We start from the raw sequence: 23,053 nt of genomic DNA, 5'->3' as shown, positions 1-23,053 counted from the left end.
CAATTATAGTTTTGTACTTCCACTTAGCAAAGTACATTTCTGCTTCGTTTTTGTACATTGCTGGTGACAAATGGCATTGTTAGTAGGGCAGTCTTGACATAAATATTATGACAGTTGTCTGTATCCTTCGAAGGTTTTGCTTATGATTATGTGAATGTATACTGTTTGTTAATTTGATACTATTAGTATATCACTCCCGAAAGATTATTAGCCTGATTATGCCATGGGACAGCCCCCTACCGGGTCTCTCCTGTTGCAGTATGCGAAGCACCATCGAATGTCACGAAATGCAGTTATTGCCCCAGTGCCCAGGTCGCCGCTGTAGAGCAGCTGATGTGGTGTAAGAATTGCGCAAGTATCCACGTTTTGGCATCGGGTCTTGTTTTGGGCCCACGCGGCTACACTCCTCCTTTATGGAATAATTCGGCCCACCAAATTCCTGAATGGATAAAGTATGGCAGAAAAGAGGTGCTTTTAACTTTACAGTTTACACTTTTCAAACTTCCAATTACAACACAAATCTGGAGAACAAATTCTAGGTTAGTTGCCCTGTGTCAGTACTCTTCGTTCCCCTGTTTATATTTACACTGTTTCATTTTCACGTTCTCAATCACTGGGTCTCATTTCAACTGCTGTTTGTCGAAAACTGACATTCTGTGCCCGTGGCCGTGTACAAGATATAGATTGAATCTTATAGAGAAGTTCACAGCAACCAGCCACTTTTCATAATACTGTTCATTTATTTACATAGCGCCGTTACCGGTTTCGAACCGACAGGTTAACCATCAGACGGATTTTTCACATTAACATACACTTTACATTAGTTTTCTCTTTTTGTGAAACGTTCCACTACTTACTATTTGTATTAAAACAGAATTTATTAATGGAACGTAAGTAGTTTTTTAAATTTCTGCTCTCACATCTATGTATATATCGAAATATCGGTGAGAGTGAGCGTCTTTGGCGTTGTTACGGTTGCGACGTCGCCATGATACTTCTATGTGGTAAAACGTCTCAGTGTGTGAGTGGTGCTTTAGTGGTGGTGGTTGTGTTTAACGTCCCGTCGACAACGAGGTCATTACAGACGGAGCGCAAGCTCGGGTTAGGGAAGGATTGGGAAGGAAATCGGCCGTGTCCTTTCAAAGGAACCATCCCGGCATTTGCCTGAAACGATTTAGGGAAATCACGGAAAACCTAAATCAGGATGGCTGGAGACGGGATTGAACCGTCGTCCTCCCGAATGCGCATCCAGTGTGCTAACCACTGCGCCACCCCGCTCGGTTGAGTGGTGCTTTAGATTATGTGTATACACATATATAAAGTGATTCATACGGTCTTCACTGCTGCATGAACACGAGCAGTCAGCACTGGAACGTAATGGCCCGGATTTTTCAACGTAAGTAACCAAAATATCTTCACTTTAATAATCTGTTTACACCGTTGAAAATTGTTGTGAGGCACAATTACAATTAAATAGACCTTGCCTCGCATCTCGTTTTGGATGTAGACCTCCCCCCTCCCTTCACCCCCCCCCCCCCCTCGCCAAGGAAATTTCATCATTTGGGAGAACAAAAAGTGAATGCTAATGTAAAATGTATCTTAATGTGAACAAGCCGTCTGATGCTGAATCTGTCGCTTCTAAACCGGCAATGGCTCTATTTAAATAAATATATAGCATTAAAAAATTGGTTGGTCGCTGTTATCTTCTCTCTACGAGTTAACCTATATCTCACTTCAACTTTCTAAGGTTCAGTCACTTCTTCTCTCAGGCTGACAATGTTAGCGGGGATGCGCAGGCAAAAGAACGGTGAGGGTGGGATCTGGGCCACTGACAGTGAGTAGAACGCTTCCATTCCAAGCGTTAATACTGGCTATTGATGTAGCATTAATGAGAAAGCTGTCTGGCGCAGCTTATGAATGACGATGTAATGTATATCACTATGTGAAAACAGTGACGAATTAATGGATATTATGAGGGTCGTCCAACAAGTAAGTTTCCCTATTTTATTTCTCTGCAATACAAACTGTGCCCGTGACATGTAAGGACTGTTGAGTTCGACTGGTATGTGTTGACAACACTCACACCGGCTTACGACACATACCGCAGTCTTGCCAGTATTCTGGCAGTTCGCATGGAGTTAACCTGGCGAAAGTGCCCCAAAAACGGCAAAGGTCACACATATTCAGGGAAAGTTATGTGAACCTTCTTTTGGGACTGTCAGGCGGCGTTACTCGTTCACTGCCTGCCTCACAACACCAAAATGAATGTACAGAGGTACCGTAACGTCATGAGGGTTCTGCACGCATCTATCAAAAGGAAACGTGCTGGGCTTCTGTCTGGCAAAGTTTTCTTTCTTTATAATAATGGTCGGTTTCATGCAACTCAAATGACCCAAGCGGAGCTCGGAAGATTCAACCGGGAAGTGTTCCCGAATCCACCATATTCACCAGATCTTGTCCTAAGTGGTTTTCAAATGTTCCCCGATCAAACTAATCTTGAAGGTAAACACTTCAACACCGATGATGAAGTCACATCAACGGTGAATAGCTGGTTACATGCACAGGACCCGACATTGACAACACTGGTTTGGAAAAAAACTTGCGTAACGTTACCCAAAGTTCTTGGGAAAACATGGTTGTAAGTAGAAAAGTAACAGAAGCACTGTACAGTGTCAATAAAATTACTTCAGTATGATAAATTGTGCGTAATGTTTTTTTAATACTAAGTAGGGAATCTTACTTATTTGACGCCCATCGTATTACCTATCGGCAGCGGTTTTATATCATGTAATATAATATTGTAAAAACTTTACTGAGCCTAGTGATGGCCTGTGCTGTAAAATAAATACACTCCTGGAAATTGTAATAAGAACACCGTGAATTCATTGTCCCAGGAAGGGGAAACTTTATTGACACATTCCTGGGGTCAGATACACCACATGATCACACTGACAGAACCACAGGCACATAGACACAGGCAACAGAGCATGCACAATGTCGGCACTAGTACAGTGTATATCCACCTTTCGCAGCAATGCAGGCTGCTATTCTCCCATGGAGACGATCGTAGAGATGCTGGATGTAGTCCTGTGGAACAGCTTGCCATGCCATTTCCACCTGGCGCCTCAGTTGGACCAGCGTTCGTGCTGGACGTGCAGACCGCGTGAGACGACGCTTCATCCAGTCCCAAACATGCTCAATGGGGGACAGATCCGGAGATCTTGCTGGCCAGGGTAGTTGACTTACACCTTCTAGAGCACGTTGGGTGGCACGGGATACATGCGGACGTGCATTGTCCTGTTGGAACAGCAAGTTCCCTTGCCGGTCTAGGAATGGTAGAACGATGGGTTCGATGATGGTTTGGATGTACCGTGCACTATTCAGTGTCCCCTCGACGATCACCAGTGGTGTACGGCCAGTGTAGGATATCGCTCCCCTCACCATGATGCCGGGTGTTGGCCCTGTGTGCCTCGGTCGTATGCAGTCCTGATTGTGGCGCTCACCTGCACGGCGCCAAACACGCATACGACCATCATTGGCACCAAGGCAGAAGCGACTCTCATCGCTGAAGACGACACGTCTCCATTCGTCCCTCCATTCACGCCTGTCGCGACACCACTGGAGGCGGGCTGCACGATGTTGGGGCGTGAGCGGAAGACGGCCTAACGGTGTGCGGGACCGTAGCCCAGCTTCATGGAGACGGTTGAGAATGGTCCTCGCCGATACCCCAGGAGCAACAGTGTCCCTAATTTGCTGGGAAGTGGCGGTGCGGTCCCCTACGGCACTGCGTAGGATCCTACGGTCTTGGCGTGCATCTGTGCGTCGCTGCGGTCCGGTCCCAGGTCGACGGGCACGTGCACCTTCCGCCGACCACTGGCGACAACATCGATGTACTGTGGAGACCTCACGCCCCACGTGTTGAGCAATTCGGCGGTACGTCCACCCGGCCTCCCGCATGCCCACTATACGCCCTCGCTCAAAGTCCGTCAACTGCACATACGGTTCACGTCCACGCTGTCGCGGCATGCTACCAGTGTTAAAGACTGCGATGGAGCTCCGTATGCCACGACAAACTGGCTGACACTGACGGCGGCGGTGCACAAATGCTGCGCAGCTAGCGCCATTCGACGGCCAACACCACGGTTCCTGGTGTGTCCGCTGTGCCGTGCGTGTGATCATTGCTTGTACAGCCCTCTCGCAGTGTCCGGAGCAAGTATGGTGGGTCTGACACACCGGTGTCAATGTGTTATTTTTTCCATTTCCAGGAGTGTAAATGTTATCAGCAGCTCCTGGCGGTAATCATGACATTCTACAAATGTTTACGATCTTTAGACTACCAACTTCTGCAAATGTGATCTTGCTTGATTTTAACAAGTGAGATGTGACCCTGAGTGCTTCAATATAATACTCTGATTCCAAGAAGTTCGCTCTATGTCTGGTAACATCTGCTCTTACCTCTCACGTTATGGTCTAATTTCTTTAACTACAACTGTACTATTAGATAAATGAGAACTTACAGCTGCAACGTGGCAATAGTGGTGTAGTCCATGGATCGCCTTCAGACGCGAAGTATGTTGCAATAGCTGATTCACCTCTCCTTTGAGAAAATCATTATTTTAAGTTAGTTTTCTTTCTTTTCCTTTATTGGAATTGTATACGTTCAGAACTAAATCCAGTAATTAAATCATAAAAGTACCTGTTAGTTCTTACTTTTGATGTTGCTTAGGCTGAATATCAGATTTTGTTAATTGTCAAATTTCTGCTTCACTGAGATAAAATTCATTCTTCATTAGTTTATTATTATCATTATTATTTCTTGCAGATGTTACTGCCATCCCACATCAGAGCACTGTCTGCCAATTAATTTTCAAATTTGCATGTTGGTGTCAGTTTTGTTATACCCGACACTAAAAGTGGCCCTCTGTGATTTACAGTCTCTTCTAGTGTCGAACGCAACACTATATTTTTGTATACGAGAAATAAACTGTATGATCAAATGTATCCGTACAGCCCCAAAACCATACGTTTTTCACATTAGGTGCATTGTGCTGTCACTTACTGCCAGGTACTCCATATTAGCTACCTCAGTAGTCATCAGACATCGTGAGAGAGCAGAATGGGACGCTCCGTGGAACTCACGGACTTCGAACGTGGTCAGATGAATGAGTGTCACTTGTGTCATAAGTCTGTACGCGAGGTTTCCACGCTCCTAAACGTCTCTAGGTCCACTGTTTCCGATGTGACAGTGAAGTGGAAACGTGAAGGGACTCGTACAGCACAACAGCGTACAGACCGACCTCGTCTGTTGACTGATAGAGACCACCGACAGGTTAAGAGGATCGTAATATAGGCAGACATCTATACAGACCATCACACAGGAATTCCAAACTGCATCAGGATCCACTGGAAGTACTATGAAAGTTATGCGGGAGGTGATAAAACTTGGATTTCATGGTCGAGCGGCTGATCACAAGCCGGTAAATGCCAAACGACGCCCCGCTTGGTGTAAGGAGCGTAAACATTGGACGACTGAACAGTGGAAAAACGTTGTGTGGAGTGACGAATCACGGTACACAATGCAGCGATCCGATGGCAGGGTGTGGGTATGGCGAATGCCCGGTGAACGGCATCTGCCAGCGAGTATAGTGCCAACAGTAAAATTCGGAGGCCGTGGTGTTATGGTGTGGTCGTGTTTTTCATGGAGGGGGCTTGCACTCCTTGTTGTTTTGCGTGGCACTATCACAGCAGAAGCCTAAATTGATGTTTTAAGCACTTTCTTGCTTCCCACTGTTGAAGAGCAATTCGAGGATGGCGATTGCATCTTTCAACACGATGGAGCACCTGTTCATAATGCACGGCCAGTTGCGGGGTCGTTACACGACAATAATATCCCTGTAATGGACCGGCCTGTGCAGAGTCCTGATCTGAATCCTATAGAACACCTTTGAGATGTTTTTGAACGCCGACGTCGTGCCAGGTCTCACCGACCGACGTCGATACCTCTCCTCAGTGCAGCACTGAAGAATGGGTTGCCATTCCCCATGTTGCACTGCCCAGGGCCTGTAATGATAGAGGGCCCGTTTAGGTCAGGCATATTATATACAGAAGTGGAAGAGAGAGCACCACTAAATTCTACAACCTGTATGCATTGCATACGCACAGAAATTACTGTTACAGTGTACGCCTCTTTCCGCTGCTGGCAAGCAAATTTTGGGTTCTAGGAATATGTAACTTTATTTATGAAATGCCACATTTGTATACCCCTTCAGTAAGTCACAGCATACCAATTAAACACAGGCCCAATCAAAATCTAAATGAGTAGTATTTTACTAATTCGTGTCCATAGAGGCACGCTTGTGTACAGATACTCAGTTTTATTACAACAGACTTTCGTCCTAAGGTTATCATGGGTGGTTTTATTTCATTTCTTATAATACAGTGCACAATTTTCGTAAGTTTTCCTTTAGTGTTGTTAAAACATTAGTAAACATGAGAGAGATATTAATCATCAAGGATATATGCGAATTCTCTGATGTTATCTATAACAGTCTGACAATGCACATGCAGTTTATTGATTACATGCATGTAGAAAACATTTTCTGAGTTAAAGCTGTCAAACAAGGTTTGAAGAAGAATAAAATGCCACTAGCACACGACAGCTAATGTAGAAAATACTTTTCTGACGTATTTTGGCACGATGCGCTCTCCCCATACATAATACAAAAGTTTCGAGATGTATCTGCTGCCTGGCTGTCTATTAAACCTGAAAAGAACAAAATGTCGCAGAAGTTAGCCCTTTTTTGACATGCAACTATTTTGGTTGGAGGAGTGAAGGGAATTATGTTCAAAGTTCCATTAGATTGATAACTTTAGCAGACAGCAGAATTGCGTTTTAAAAAACGTAGCAGTGAATGTATTCGGACTCGCGACATATTATCTACAGTGCGCGACACTTACCATAAACTCAAGAATTCCTCCAGAACTTCTGCATTCCAGTGCACTGTGAGATAATGCATATGGCCGGGTCAACACTTCTGAGAGACAAACAGTTACAGCTTTTCTTTTGCACTGCACGACATTTTCAACAAACAGAAAGCGCAATAGAGTAGCTCAAGTGGAAAGGAACACTTCCTATTTAAATTTCTGCATCCTACACTGTTGGCTGTTCTGTGTAGGTGGCAGTTACGTGATTTTATTTCGGTGATTACAAAATAGAGTCGAATGTATGCACTGGGTAGCCGAGGCAGCTAGTTCATGGTGATTCGGTCAACCAAGTAAATGAATTTACTGAACATGCTGCAAATTACTACAGGGAGCCTGTGTGTCAGAATTCTCATCCACTGTGGCGCAACTGCGTTACGATAGAAAAATGAGTCACAGAGAAGAGGAGTTGGTGGTCTGTTGGACTGATGATAGGTTCGTATACCTACGGTCTGTGTGCGATTCAAACTTCCGTCAATGATTTTATATAGGGAGAGACAGATTCCATTCTCTTCTGGCTACACCAAGTGAAGAAGATATAATGGCACTGTGGTCTGAAATTTACATTAAAAATGATATTCCTTCTCTACCAAGTAAACGTTAGTTTAAACCACAATAAAGTCTGGAGTGGCGACATGTAGAAACTCTATCACCAGTATTCTTATACTACTTGTTTATTTCTATTGACGAAACAAACGTTATGTAGGGTCACAGGACACTTATTCCATCTTTTATTTGAGCTCCTGTATGTCGATAAAATTGGTTCTGAACTGGGAATGAAACTCAGACCGCCCTTAACGAGGAATTTGATCCCTTCGTGACAATGCAGCTCGGCTACAATTTGTTGTTTGCTCAAAACTGCAGATTCCTCAACATCTCCACATGTTGCGCGTGAATGGGTTCGAATCCTGGTCCGGCACTAAAGGTTTCATTATGTATTATCAAGCTCTAGCATGAGAACACCTATCTGCTGCCGGCCGGGGTGGCCGAGCGGTTAAAGGCGCTACAGTCTGGAACCGCACGACCGCTACGGTCGCAGATTCGAATCCTGCCTCGGGCATGGATGTGTGTGATGTCCTTAGGTTAGTTAGGTTTAAGTAGTTCTAAGTTCTAGGGGACTTATGACCACAGCAGTTGAGTCCCATAGTGCTCAGGGCCATTTGAACCATTTGAACCTATCTGCTGGTGGATAATAATTTTGATGTTTAATGTATTTTCATTCGTTGTCAACACTAACGATATTTGACGTTTTTGACTCCCAGTGGGACACAGAACTTTTTGCGAGATCACTGTAAGTTCAAGATGTTATTCCGAGCTGCTGGTGGAGAAAAATTCGGTAGCTGACGTCTCTTTGTGTGTAGTCAGCAACGATACGTGTGGGTCTCTATTCCCAGTCAGCACTGAACTCTTCGTCATATTATGTTCAAACATGCTCACATGTTAACGTTCGTTTTCTCTAGAATATAACAGCGATAGGTGCCGGGTTGTAGTCCTGGGAAGGAAACAATTAATGTTTCGCCTCTTCATTTCAGGTAAAACATCTAGCTACTGCCAAGAAAATCCGATATGTCACAGTTGATTGTGCTTCGATATCAATCCGATTAGGTTCTGGGTTCGAATCCCTGTCCAACACAAAGCTTTACCTCACGCCATTTCAAGTAAGTTACATGTGAAGAAGCAATATTTAACATCTCTCGTAGTTCGTTAACAGGGACAGTAGATGCTGGGTAGGAATTCGCTTCCGTTAAAAATGTCTGCGTTATGTAATTTAAAGTTTATATTTGTTAACTGATACTGTCTAAAATCGAGGTATATCACTCTCTGTATGCCTAATCAGGAATGGCAGATTCCGTCAGTTACGAAATCTTTGCTTAGTCTGCATGACCTGGGTTTGGATCCATATGCAGAACGAGACGGTTCGTCGTGCCATTTGAAGTTCATACATATTCTCAACTAGCTGCTCGTGAATAAATTAAATTTTTAATGTCATTTTGTGTTAAATAATAAGAACGGTATGTTACTTCCAAGGGTAAATCATGAATACGACGAACTTACTACGTGCATTACCTATCTGACGTAATAAAGAGAGTGGTAACATTTCAGGTATGTCATTTATTGTAATAAATGTGAGCTTACAAGCCTTAAGGACAGTCTTATCTGTGATAAGGTGTTCCCTGATATTTGTAGTATCGTGGTATTACTTTACATCTTGAGTTATTGCGATACAGACCAGTGTTTTCTAGTGGTGACTTGTTGGAACAATTTTCAATAGTCAAACGACTGTACCAAGGAGCGATTAGAGGACCTGCTAGACAGCTGCGTTATGTGGGTTGCATGCGAATCAGGCGAAATGCAATTCAGGTCGTTCGGTTACTTTTGAGCACGACTGTACATACGAAAATGGCGGTAGTATCGCGTACACGAGGTAAAAAAGGCTAGTGCATTCACGAAGCTATCATTTGTACTCAGGCGATTCATGTAAAAAGTTTCCGACTTTATTATGACCGCATGACGGGAAATAACAGACTGAATACGAAATGGTAGTTGGGCTAGATGCATGGGAAATTCCATTTCTGAAATCATTAGCGGATTCAATATACCGAGATCCATAGTGTCTAGAGTGTGCCGAGAACACAAAATTTTAGGCAGGAAGTCTCATCACGGGCAACACAGTGGCCGACGGCCTTCACTTAACGACCGAGAACAGCTGCTATCCTCCGACCTATCGTGCGGTGATGGTAAAGAAAGTTGGAATGGTTCTATTACTTATTCTCGGCTGTAGGCGCAGTTGTGAAGGGGTTTCGATATTCTTAGTGTACAATACTGCGATCCTCCTTTATGGAGGTCAGATCTGTTCTACCGGAACCTTGACAACGAGTATGCCTGCCCTCACTTTTCCATGCAGTTCAACATTAGGCGACTATCACATTCGAGAGCCCCGCAGTTCTGGATATTGCACGTCTTGATAAACCGACCAAATGGAGTCCCACAATGAAGCTCCTCTCAATCTCTGTCAGTTGCTGATAACGATGTGTCACATGAGTACGCACGGTCTCTGTGTCCTTCGCAGTTGTCAGTCAACAACTGACACTGCTCTCACCCCTGCTCAGTAACATAACAACACTAAAATCGCGTAACGTCAATCCACTTTGATGACTGTTCATCTGTCACGGAGGAATGCATCTCTAACCATTTACATATACCCCGTCGGTATGTACATGTACGGAGTTATATTCGCATCTGTCCAATATTTGCCGGCCGGAGTGGCCGTGCGGTTCTGGGCGCTACAGTCTGGAACCGCGCTACCGCTACGGTCGCAGGTTCGAATCCTGCCTCGGGCATGGATGTGTGTGATGTCCTTAGGTTAGTTAGGTTTAAGTAGTTCTAAGTTCTAGGGGACTGATGACCTCAGAAGTTAAGTCCCATAGTGCTCAGAGCCATTTGAACCATTTTGTCCAATATTTCTGGGTGCTTAATATTTTTGTCGGGCTGTTTATTAATCAAAGATTTAGTAGTGTACGTCCAATATCAACAATGCAATTAAAACAAAACAGATATTAGGTACTGGTTGGCGAAGAAGACGGCAGAAATCTGTGACTTCTTTAGAATGAGATTTTCACTCTGCGGCGGACTGTGCGCTGATACGAAACTTCCTGGCAGATTAAAACTGTGTGCTGAAATGGCTTTCGCAGGGATGAGGGTAGATCCACGGGTCGTAACACATCTGAAATGTAACGTCCACTGTTCAAAGTGCCGTCAATGCGAACAAGAGGTGACCAAGACGTCTCTAACCAATGGCACTCCATACCATCACGCCGGGTGATACGCCAGTAAGGCGATGACGAATACACACCTTCTAATGTGCGTTCACCGCGATGTCGCCAGACCATCATGATGCTGTAAACAGAACCTGGATTCATCCGAAAAATTGACGTTTTGCCATTCGTGCACGCAGGTTCGTCGTTGAGTACACCATCGCATGCGTTCCTGTCTGTGATGCAGCGTCATGGGTAACCGCAGCCATGGTCTCCGAGCTGATAGTCCATGCTGCTGCAAACGTAAAAAAAAATGGTTCAAATGGCTCTGAGCACTATGGGACTCAACTGCTGTGGTCATCAGTCCCCTAGAACTTAGAACTATTTAAACCTAACTAACTTAAGGACATCACATACACCCATGCCCGAGGCAGGATTCGAACCTGCGACCGTAGCAACAGCGCGGCTCCGGACTGGAGCGCCTAGAACCGCACGGCCACCGCGGCCGGCGCTGCAAACGTCGTTGAACAGTTTGTGCAGATGGTTGTTGTCTTGCAAACGTCCCCATCTGTTGACTCAGAGATCGAGAGGTGGTTGCACGATCCGTTACAGCCATGCGGATAAGATGCCTGTCATCTTGACTGCTAGTGATACGAGGCCGTTGGGATCCAGCACGGCGTTCCGTATTACCCTCCTGAAACCACCGATTCCATATCCTGCTAACAGTCATTGGATCTCGACCAACGCGAGCAGCAATGTTGCGATACGATAAACCGCAATCACGATAGGCGACAAAACGACCTTTATCAAAGTCGTGAACGTGATTGTACGCATTTCTCCTCCTTACACGAGGCATCACAACGACGTTTCACCAGGCAACGCAGGTTAACTGCTGTTTGTGTATGAGAAATCGGTTGGAAACTTTCCTCATGTCAGCACGTTGTAAGTGTCGCCACCGGCACCAACCTTGTGTGAATGCTCTGAAAAGCTAATCATTTGCATAACACAGCATCTTCTTTTTGTCGGTTAAATTTCACGTCTGCAGCACGTCACCTTCGTGGTGTAGCAATTTTAATGGCCAGTAGTGTAGCTGGCCAGTGCTGCCCAAGTTAAGTGATCCGGTAAAGTTGTTACGCAGTATCATTGCTGAGTCAATGTGCGCTTAATACACAGCATAAAACGTATGCTTATTATCGTATTTGACTGTACTCGAGATAGACTGACTTCAGGACCATGTGAAACAAAATCCAATGAGGTATCAGTTAACGAGGATGAATAGATAGTTTAATGCTTACATCAGGTTTATTCTTACGATGAACGCAGTGTAGCTTATAAATTACACCAATGCAAGGCGCACTTTATACTCCACAGGTATTAAAAATCCAAAGATATTAATGATCAGCGTTTAGCATATTAAAAGTAAGACCTTCTGTTAATGAGGCTGTAGGGTCTTGAAGCAAATAACATGTAAGGTTTGTCCCTAAGAGGGAGCAAAGTACAGTTCTTATGGGCGTCTAGTCTAGGAGGTAAAGTTTACCAGGATGGATCCGGCAGACAGCAGACTGGGCAGGGAGAGAGAGCAGAGTTTGCCAGTCAGAATGTAAGCTGGAAAGGTTCAATGGCGCGTTTGTCTGACAAGCTTTGTGTGGGACGCTGAGAAGTTCTTGAATGGAATCACATTGTACTCAACCTAATGTTAATTTACATGTGGTGTAACAGAGCTATTGAAAATTCATTATATCAGTTTATTCGTCTCGATAAGGCACATTCAGCGACTATTTGTGACAGTCAGTTCGATAATTAGTAACGGAGATACAGCGCAAATTAAGACTGGCAATAATCTTACCATATGTGTGGTTTAAATTCTCAGTCAATACAGCTTGTATGCTTATAGTTTTAACGCTACAGCACTAATTAAATATGTCGCGTATGCAAATGTGGCCAGAAATCTGTTGATATTAAATTTACGCTAGATATGGCGACAATATGCAATAAACCCACAGAGCTCCGTACTCTATACACACAGGGTAGTGTTTAGGCGTAATGTGATTAAAACTACAATGATAAAAATGAAACATCAATCAAACTTGGTAATTGGAGAAGACAACATCATAAATGGCAACCGGAAACTTTTGAGTTACGTATGCTGTTTATATTGGTAGGTGTATTATTTTATATGTTTGGAGTATCTTACGTATAATAGCTATTCATCTTTACCGCTGATAATGGCTGCTAAGAGAGGCGCGCAAGAAAGTGCGATTTATCAGAATGACCAGCGATTAAATGTGCATTTCCTGACATGTGCAACTTATAGTAACTATGCCTTAATTTTTAACAGTGGGCTTTTCTTATGATTTTGCAAAAAGGTGGGATGAGAATCAACGGTAGGGCAAAGTTCGGGTAGTTGGGTAATCATACGGAAGTGCACGGGTTTTGCTGTTCGAGCGTCAATCTGTTTAGACCCATGTTCGTCTCATTCAACCAGGGACTCTGCCTTCTAACTGTACGAGCCCAGGGAAAAGGGAAAATTTGTGATAATTCAATGTTGCAGTTGGTATCAGTCCGAGACTCCTTGCGACTTTGTGTTACCGCGAGCAACATTCTGAATTAGAAAAGGCATTTTTTTTATTTTTTGCTTTTACTTTTTGCTTTTATTTTTTTATTTTTTATTTTTTTGCAGAAATTCAGAATTCTACAGTTGGACAGTGTGGTGACATTTTGAGGCATAATTATTTCAAATAAGGGCTAGCGACTATCGAATGACTAACTCTGCTGAGACTCGTAGAACTTTACTGTCTGTGCGAGAGAACACTATTACGCTGTAATTATCGCTCTATTCCATTCTATTAGAACTTTAATCGACTTAGAGGATTAATTGAACAAGTTACATTATTTGGGCTAGGCGAAGCGTGTTCGTGAGGTGAAGCTTGTTAACCATGCAAATTAAAATTTGGAAAGACTATCATTAGCAATGAGAATTACTGAATTCTAGGATAAAAATATTTGAGTTAAACAGTTTTATGTCTTTTATTCCAAATAGCCTTTAATTTTTAGGTTTACAGGTGATATTGGCTCCGATTTCTAACACTTTGCACCGGTACTGAAATAATCGTGCACGATTGCGTCTTAGGCGTTTGCGACGAGCCATCGCTTACTCAGAACCGTGCAATAGTCGCACACTACAGTGGCAAACTCATTAACATTAATTCAGGAGTGAGCTTATTAGCAGCATGCGTCAAGTTTTCTCAAGGCGGCCACATTTCACGTGGGTACCAGCGACGAGAGGTGTAAGCTCGTACGGTTGGGGTTGGGTTGTTTTGGGAGAGGAGACCAGATAGCGAGGTCATTGGTCTCATCGCATTAGGGAAGGATGGGGAAGTAAGTCGGCCGTGCATTTTCAAAGGAACCATCCCGGCATTTGCCTGGAGCGATTTAGGGAAATCACGGAAAACCTAAATCAGGATGGCCGGACGCGGGATTGAACCGTCGTCCTCCCGAATGCGAGTCCAGTGTGTTAACCACTGCGCCACCTCGCTCGGTTCTCGTAAAGTCAACAGCCTGTAATATAAGCCGTGTCATCGGCGGACATGCACTACCGGAGAAAGAAATCGCAATGCCAACAAGGAGTTGTGCGAGATAAAAATAAAAGCTGGTGGACGTGTTTCTACGTCTGAAAGATGATGTTACATCACATATGACGCCAGTCGTATTAGAGTGGGGCTAGTAGACCTACTATGGGGACGCAAATCGATTTGTTTTAAATACACGCTGTAGCGCTCGTGAGCGTTTGTTATCTTTAAGACTGGATGTAGGAGTTGATGTTAGTCAAGAATGCCTTCAGGGCGACAAAGACGACGTTATCAACAACACACTGAGTTTGAACGAGGTAGTGTAACAGGGCTACGAGAAGCTGAATGTTCGTTCTGCGACATTGCGGAGAGACTTGTCGGGAATGAAGCCACTGTACATGACTGCTAGAAGCGGTGGTCACGAGAACGCACGGTCTCAAGAAATCTGTGCTCCGGACGCTCACAAGACACTACCGGGAGGCTACGACCATCGTGTTCAGCGTATGGCTATGGCGTATCGTACTGCATCTACAGCAGCAATTTGAGCAGCAACTGTTACAAATCAGTATTTCACTAATATAGTAATGTAATGTTTATATTTTGGCTGTATATGCCACTGTGCGTAATTCTCTCGGCGTAAGCGCCACCTGCCTTTTTGATGTATAAATACATTAATTGTACCAATGCTCCCATACTGTTATAACGGGAGTGTTAAACGCCTTCCTTCTTTTTATTGTTACTTTATCTAAGGACGTTATTATTACTGATAATTTACACGTTGCCTTTGTACGCCAATTGGCACATGGTTCGCGCCATGAGCGCCACCTGCCCTGGTCGCAGAGTAACTACGCTCGCCGATTACACTCAGTCGGTTGTGAGCTCTGCAAGATCCATGTACTAATTTATATTTACGTGACAAACCCTAATTCTAGGGCTATATTTCAATTTTGACAAATGGATCTATGCCGACATTTGTAAAAACGGCGATGGTACATCAGTCCTTACTAATGTAAAATTGTAAGTACCAGTCGTCGTTCTCATATTTCCGTAATGCAAGAGCTCTCTAATTTGTGTTAAAATCTATTCTTGACTTAAGTTTCATACTTTTCTAATGTAAGCTATGATGTTCATTGCCCTTAGGCCACCTTCTGAAGAAGACAAATTTATATTTGTCGAAACCTAGGTAAAGAATTCTTTATCCATTGCAACTGGTCGGCTGTTTATAATTTTATTATGTTACAAATCAGTTAATCCAAGGACAGCTCCAGGACAGACTCCCTGTAGCACCCAACCCAACATACCCTACAGAGTGTCGACATATTGCCTTGTCCTGCTCGATCACCAGAACTGTCTCCAGTCGAGTACATGTTGGACATCATCGGACAACTTCATCATCATCCACAAACAGCATTAACCGGCTATCTATTGGCCGACGAAGTGCAACAAGCATGAAACTCCATCTCACTGACATCTGCCACCTGTACAACACAACGCATGCACGTTTGCTTGCTTGCATTCAACATTCTGATGGTTACACCGGTTATTAATGTATCAGCATTTCACATTTTCAATGGCTTATCTCGCATTTACATTAACCTGTTATCTTGCAATGTGAATCACTAAAGTGTGATACTGAGAAGTTTTTATCTAGAAGCGAGTTAAGGAAGAAACAACATAAAAGATTTATCGAAGCAGCAACCATCATCAATATTAATTGGCTTATCCGTCCTCCATATTTCCATACCTTCAATGATGACTCACACAGAAAGGCACCGAAGCCAAGATTTTGACGTTATCATAGTCTTTGCCATGTCTGGGAGCGATGCAGTGCTCTGCAACATTAGATTTACGGGACTCTATAATGTATGGTGTGTATAGTTTGTTCGTTTTTTGTATTGGTTTGAAGTTACCTCTGGTAATTATCTTCAATGGTATACGTGACTGCCCTTCTACCAAGTTCTTATTGACTGCGCTTCTACCAAGTTCTTATTAGTCTTTTTAGATGGTTTGCACATCATTCTGCAACAGTGTAGCATATACTACCGATATACAGATTGTAGCAGATAGACGAATCTTGGTCCTCTACATCTGCGACGTCGGTTTATTTCGTATCTTCCGATACTGCTGACTCTCTCATTTTCCGATGATGCTCTTGAAATTGACCCGTGTAATTAATGTTCCATTCCTTAAGGCTGTCATTTCCTTGCTGCTGAAAAAAAACAACTTAACAATTACTAGTGTTTTCTGTGTTTGTCGATACAAACGTTACTGACACAATTATTGCAGGATGATATTCGATGATGTGGCTGCAGTCTTTGTACGATTGCGTTTAAGATAAAACAGACTTAATTTTTTCACATTGTCTTGTAATCTGCAGTGACGATATTGTTTAGTCACTGATCCGTGTAATTAATATTGTTTCTTAAGGCGCTCATTTCCTTGCTGATGAAAAATGTTGTAAGCACCATACCGTTCAAAATCCGTTGATAGTCTTGTCGCTTCTCCGGCCATTTTTGTCACGTAATAACAATAATAATAATCATTTGACCATCCTCCTCTAGTCATATGTTTATCATTTTTATTTACTGTTCTTAACGAATATTCTGCTGTTAGTACTGTACATTTTTCCACACTAAGGCCATTGATCAAACATTGCAAAGTTTTCTTCAGTGGCCTGGCAAAGAAATAATTCAAGATTCGCCCGGTGCGATTGTGATGAATTTTATTAAACTTAATTCTGTGTGGACGGACGGAGACTCGAGCCTAACAACATCTACATCTACGTGACTCTTTGGCAATTTACAGTTAAGTGCCTAGCAGAAGCTTCATCGACCCTCCTTCAGACGATTTCTTTACCGTCCACCCTCGAACAGCCCGTGGGAAAAACGAATTTCCATGCGAGCTCTGATTTTTCTTATTTTATTTCGCTGAAAATTTCTTCCTATGTAGGCTGGGGTCAACAAAATATTGTCAAATTCGAAAGAGAAAAGTGGTGATTGAAATTATGTGAAAAGATCCTTCCGTAACATGAACCGCCTTTGCTTTAATGATTGCCACCCCGACTCGCGCATCATATCCGTGGCACTCTCTTCCCAGATTCGCGATAACACAGAACGAGCTGCCCTTCTTTGAACTTTTTCGATGTCCCCCATCAACCCTATCTGGTACGGATCCCGTATCTCGCTGCAATATTCCAGAAGAAGACGAGCAAGCGTAATGTGAGCAGTGTCGTCAGTCGACCTGCTGCACCCTCTAAGTGTTCTGCCAATAAAACAGTGTTTGCTTCACCTTCCCCGTAACACTGTCTATGCGATCGCTACAATTTAAGTTTTTCGCAGTTGTATATCCGAGATATTTAACTGAATTCACAGCCTTTAGATTTATGTGGTTTGTCTTGGTAATTTAAAAGATTTCATTTACTATTCGTGTGGGTGACCTCATACGTTTTATTGTTTAGAATTAATTGCTACTTTCAGCTCCTAACATTTATCGTGTCTAAATCATTTTGCAATTAGTTTTGATCTCCTAATGACTTTACTAGACGGCAGATGACAGCATCGTCTGCAAACAATCTAAGTGGGCTGTCCAAATCGTCCCCTAACTCATTTATACAGTTGCTGTTGTTTTGTTGTTGTGGTCTTCAGTCCAGAGACTGGTTTGATGCAGCTCTCCATGCTACTCTATCCTGTGCAAGCTTCTTTTTCTCCCAGTACCTACTGCAACCTACATCCTTCTGAATCTGTTTAGTGTATTCATCTCTTGGTCTCCCACTACGATTTTTACCCTCCATGCTGCCCTCCAATACTAAATTGGTGATCCCTTGATGCCTCAGAATATGTCTTACCAACCAATCCCTTCTTCTAGTCAAGTTCTGCCACAAACTCCTCTTCTCCCCAATTCTATCCAATACCTCCTCATTAGTTATGTGATCTACCCATCTAATCTTCAGCATTCTTCTGTAGGACCACATTCGAAAGCTTCTATTCTCTTTTTGTCCAAACTATTTATCGTCCATGTTTCACTTCCATACATGGCTATACTCCATACAATTACTTTCAGAAACAATTTCCTGACAGTGAAATCTATACTCGATGTTAACAAATTTCTCTTCTTCAGAAACGCTTTCCTTGCCATTGCCAGTCTACATTTTATATCCTCTCTACTTCGACCATCATCAGTTATTTTGCTCTCCAAATAGCAAAATTCCTTTACTACTTTAAGCGTCTCATTTCCTAATCTAATTCCCTCAGCATCACCCGACTTAATTCGACTACATTCCATTATCCTCGTTTCGCTTTTGTTGATGTTCATCATATATCCTCCTTTCAAGACACTGTCCATTCCGTTCAGCTGCTCTTCCAGGTCCTTTGCTGTCTCTGACAGAATTACAATGTCATCGGCGATCCTCAAAGTTTTTATTTCTTCTCCATGGATTTTAATTCCTACTCCGAATTTTTCTTTTGTTTCCTTTACTGCTTGCTCAATATACAGATTGAATAACTTCGGGGATAGGCTGCAACCCTGTCTCACTCCCTTCCGAACCACTGCTTACCTTTCATGCTCCTCGACTCTGTCATCTGTCATCTGGTTTCTGTACAAATTGTAAATAGCCTTTCGCTCCCTGTATTTTACCCCTGCCACCTTTAGAATTTGAAAGAGTGTATTCCAGTCAACATCGTCAAAAGTTTTCTCTAAGTCTACAAATGCTTGAAACGTAGGTTTGCCTTTCCTTAATCTATTTTCTAAGATAAGTCGTAGGGTCAGTATTGCCTCACGTGTTCCAACATTTCTACGGAATCCAAACTGATCTTCCCCGAGGTCGGCTTCTACCAATTTTACAATTTAAAACCTGGTTCCTAAATCTGTCTTACCATTATACACTCCTGGAAATTGAAATAAGAACACCGTGAATTCATTGTCCCAGGAAGGGGAAACTTTATTGACACATTCCTGGGGTCAGATACATCACATGATCACACTGACAGAACCACAGGCACATAGACACAGGCAACAGAGCATGCACAATGTCGGCACTAGTACAGTGTATATCCACCTTTCGCAGCAATGCAGGCTGCTATTCTCCCATGGAGACGATCGTAGAGATGCTGGATGTAGTCCTGTGGAACGGCTTGCCATGCCATTTCCACCTGGCACCTCAGTTGGACCAGCGTTCGTGCTGGAAATGCAGACCGCGTGAGACGACGCTTCATCCAGTCCCAAACATGCTCAATGGGGGACAGATCCGGAGATCTTGCTGGCCAGGGTAGTTGACTTACACCTTCTAGAGCACGTTGGGTGGCACGGGATACATGCGGACGTGCATTGTCCTGTTGGAACAGCAAGTTCCCTTGCCGGTCTAGGAATGGTAGAACGATGGGTTCGATGACGGTTTGGATGTACCGTGCACTATTCAGTGTCCCCTCGACGATCACCAGTGGTGTACGGCCAGTGTAGGAGATCGCTCCCCACACCATGATGCCGGGTGTTGGCCCTGTGTGCCTCGGTTGTATGCAGTCCTGATTGTGGCGCTCACCTGCACGGCACCAAACACGCATACGACCATCATTGGCACCAAGGCAGAAGCGACTCTCATCGCTGAAGACGACACGTCTCCATTCGTCCCTCCATTCACGCCTGTCGCGACACCACTGGAGGCGGGCTGCACGATGTTGGGGCGTGAGCGGAAGACGGCCTAACGGTGTGCGGGACCGTAGCCCAGCTTCATGGAGACGGTTGCGAATGGTCCTCGCCGATACCCCAGGAGCAACAGTGTCCCTAATTTGCTGGGAAGTGGCGGTGTGGTCCCCTACGGCACTGCGTAGGATCCTACGGTCTTGGCGTGCATCCGTGCGTCGCTGCGGTCCGGTCCCAGGTCGACGGGCATGTGCACCTTCCGCCGACCACTGGCGACAACATCGATGTACTGTGGAGACCTCACGCCCCACGTGTTGAGCAATTCGGCGGTACGTCCACCCGGCCTCCCGCATGCCCACTATACACCCTCGCTCAAAGTCCGTCAACTGCACATACGGTTCACGTCCACGCTGTCGCGGCATGCTACCAGTGTTAAAGACTGCGATGGAGCTCCGTATGCCACGGCAAACTGGCTGACACTGACGGCGGCGGTGCACAAATGCTGCGCAGCTAGCGCCATTCGACGGCCAACACCGCGGTTCCTGGTGTGTCCGCTGTGCCGTGCGTGTGATCATTGCTTGTACAGCCCTCTCGCAGTGTCCGGAGCAAGTATGGTGGGTCTGACACACCGGTGTCAATGTGTTCTTTTTTCCATTTCCAGGAGTGTATAATCTATCTGACACCTTCCAGTATCTCCAGGCTTCTTCCATGTATACAACCATCTTTCATAAGTCTTGAACCAAGTGTTAGCTATGATTAAGTTATGCTCTGTGCAAAATTCTATCAGACGGCTTCCTCTTTCATTCCTTACCCCCATTCCATATTCACCTACTACGTTTTCTTCTCTTCCTTTTCCTGCTATTGAATTCCAGTCACCTATGACTATTAAATATTCGTCTCCCTTCGCTATCTGAATAATTTCTTTTATCTCATCGTATATTTCATCAATCTCTTCATCTGCGGAGCTAGTTGGCGTATAAACTTGTACTACTGTGGTAGACGTGGGCTTCGTATCTAATTGGCCACAATAATGCGTTCACTATGCTGTTTGTAGTAGCTTACCCGTATTCCAATTTTTTATTCATTATTAAATCTAGTCCTGAATTACCCCTATTTGATTTTGTATTTATAAATCTGTATTCACCTGACCAGAAGTCTTGTTCCTCCTGCCACCGAACTTCACTAATTCCCACTATATCTAACTTTAACCTATCCATTTCCCTTTTTAATATACAGTGTGTAACAAAAATGTACGGCACAAATTGCACGACACGTTCTGCCAAAGTACACGAATAAATTATGAACGTGGGTCTGGAAATGCTTTGTTTCCGTTTGTTTCCGTTTCTCCATTTCATTTACGTGGGGAACACACAGAAACAGAATGTTAGAATCATAGGGAACATGCAGCCTTGGTGACGTCTGGTTACGTTGTGCACCGCCAGTGTTTTATTTTATATGTCCCTGTTGCCAGCCGGCCGGAGTGGCCGTGCGGTTCTAGGCGCTACAGTCTGGAACCGAGCGACCGCTACGGTCTCAGGTTCGAATCCTGCTTCGGGCATGGATGTGTGTGATGTCCTTAGGTTAGTTAGGTTTAATTAGTTCTAAGTTCTAGGCGACTGATGACCTCAGAAGTTAAGTCGCATAGTGCTCAGAGCCATTTGAACCATTTTTAACTCTGTTGCCATGCGACGTACGTCATTGGTTGTTTACAGGTAACATCAGCTGTTCCAGTCATCAGTACGACAGTTGCAAGCACACGGGTTACTCCGTAGAGTTAAGCACAAACTTGGTTCGTGCAATGACGGAGTACACAAATGCAGAGATAGCAGATGCCCATTTGAAGTTGGATTAAATGACGACAGTTTCGCCCGCGCTCAGCGCTTGTGCCGCGAGAGATTTCCAGGACGAAGCTGCCCTGACAGAAAACGTCTGTAGCCATTGATCGCTGTCTTAGGGAAAATGGGCCATTTAAGCCTGATACTCGCGACCGTGGGAGGACAGAAGGACTAGGACACCGCAACGGGAGGCGTCAATTCTTCCTGCAGTTGACGAGGACAATGCAAGACATGTAGCTGTTCACTGAATGTTGATCAGTTGACTGTCAGGCTAGAATCGCATAGGACCAGCGGCATCCATACCATTTACAGTGTGTACGGGCACTATCAGCAGCTGATTTTAATGCACGGGTACTCTTCTGCGAATTGTTTATTCAACAACGCATCAGCCCTTATTTTAGTGCAACGGTGCTATTCACACTTGAGGGCGGTCGGTGTGGCCGAGCGGTCCTAGGCGCTTCAGTCTGGCACTGCACGACCGTTACGGTCGCAGGTTCGAATCTTGTCTCGGGCATGGATGTGTGTGATGTCCTTATGTTAGTTAGGTTTAAGTAGTTCTAAGTTTTAGGGGAATGGTGACCTCAGGTGTTAAGTCCCATAGCGCTCAGAGGCATTTGAACCACACTTGAGGCGTCGTTTCAGCGAGACCAGACAGTAAATTTTCACAATCGGCATGTATGGACAGACGCCCGTCCTTGCGCGACTGTTGAAGCTAGTCATTACCAAGATTTTCTGTCAATGTTTGGGCCGGGATTGTTGGAGACTGTTTGGCATGGCTTCACTTTCTTCCACCCAGCCTCAACGGATAAAATTATCATAATTTTTTAGAGAATGTTTCAACCTGATCGGTTAGCGTATGTGCCTTTAGCTGTGCGACAAAGCCGGCCACGGTGGCCGAGAGGTTCTAGGCGCTTCAGTCCAGAACTGCGCGACTGCTACGGTCGCAGGTTCGAATCCTGCCTCGGGCATGGATGTGTGTGATGTCCTCAGGTTAGTTAGGTTTAAGTAGTTCCAAGTTCTAGGGGACTGATGACCTCAGATGTTAAGTCCCATACAGCTCAATTGTGGGGGCGTTTGGAAGCTCTTGTGTATGGAACCATACTACAAAATATTCAGTCTCCGTGCCCCTATTGTGGAAGGCTGCGAAACCATTCACAATACTCGGCGATACATCAGTGCGTGCGAAATTCACTGTGACGGCGAGTTGACGCATGTATCAATGCACACGAAGAGCATATGAACATCTCCTGTGAGAAAGAGTTGCATGTGGTATGCTGGT

Source organism: Schistocerca cancellata, chromosome 4 (assembly GCF_023864275.1).
Source record: "Schistocerca cancellata isolate TAMUIC-IGC-003103 chromosome 4, iqSchCanc2.1, whole genome shotgun sequence".
Taxonomy (NCBI): domain Eukaryota; kingdom Metazoa; phylum Arthropoda; class Insecta; order Orthoptera; family Acrididae; genus Schistocerca; species Schistocerca cancellata.
This window is presented reverse-complemented; position numbering follows the sequence as displayed.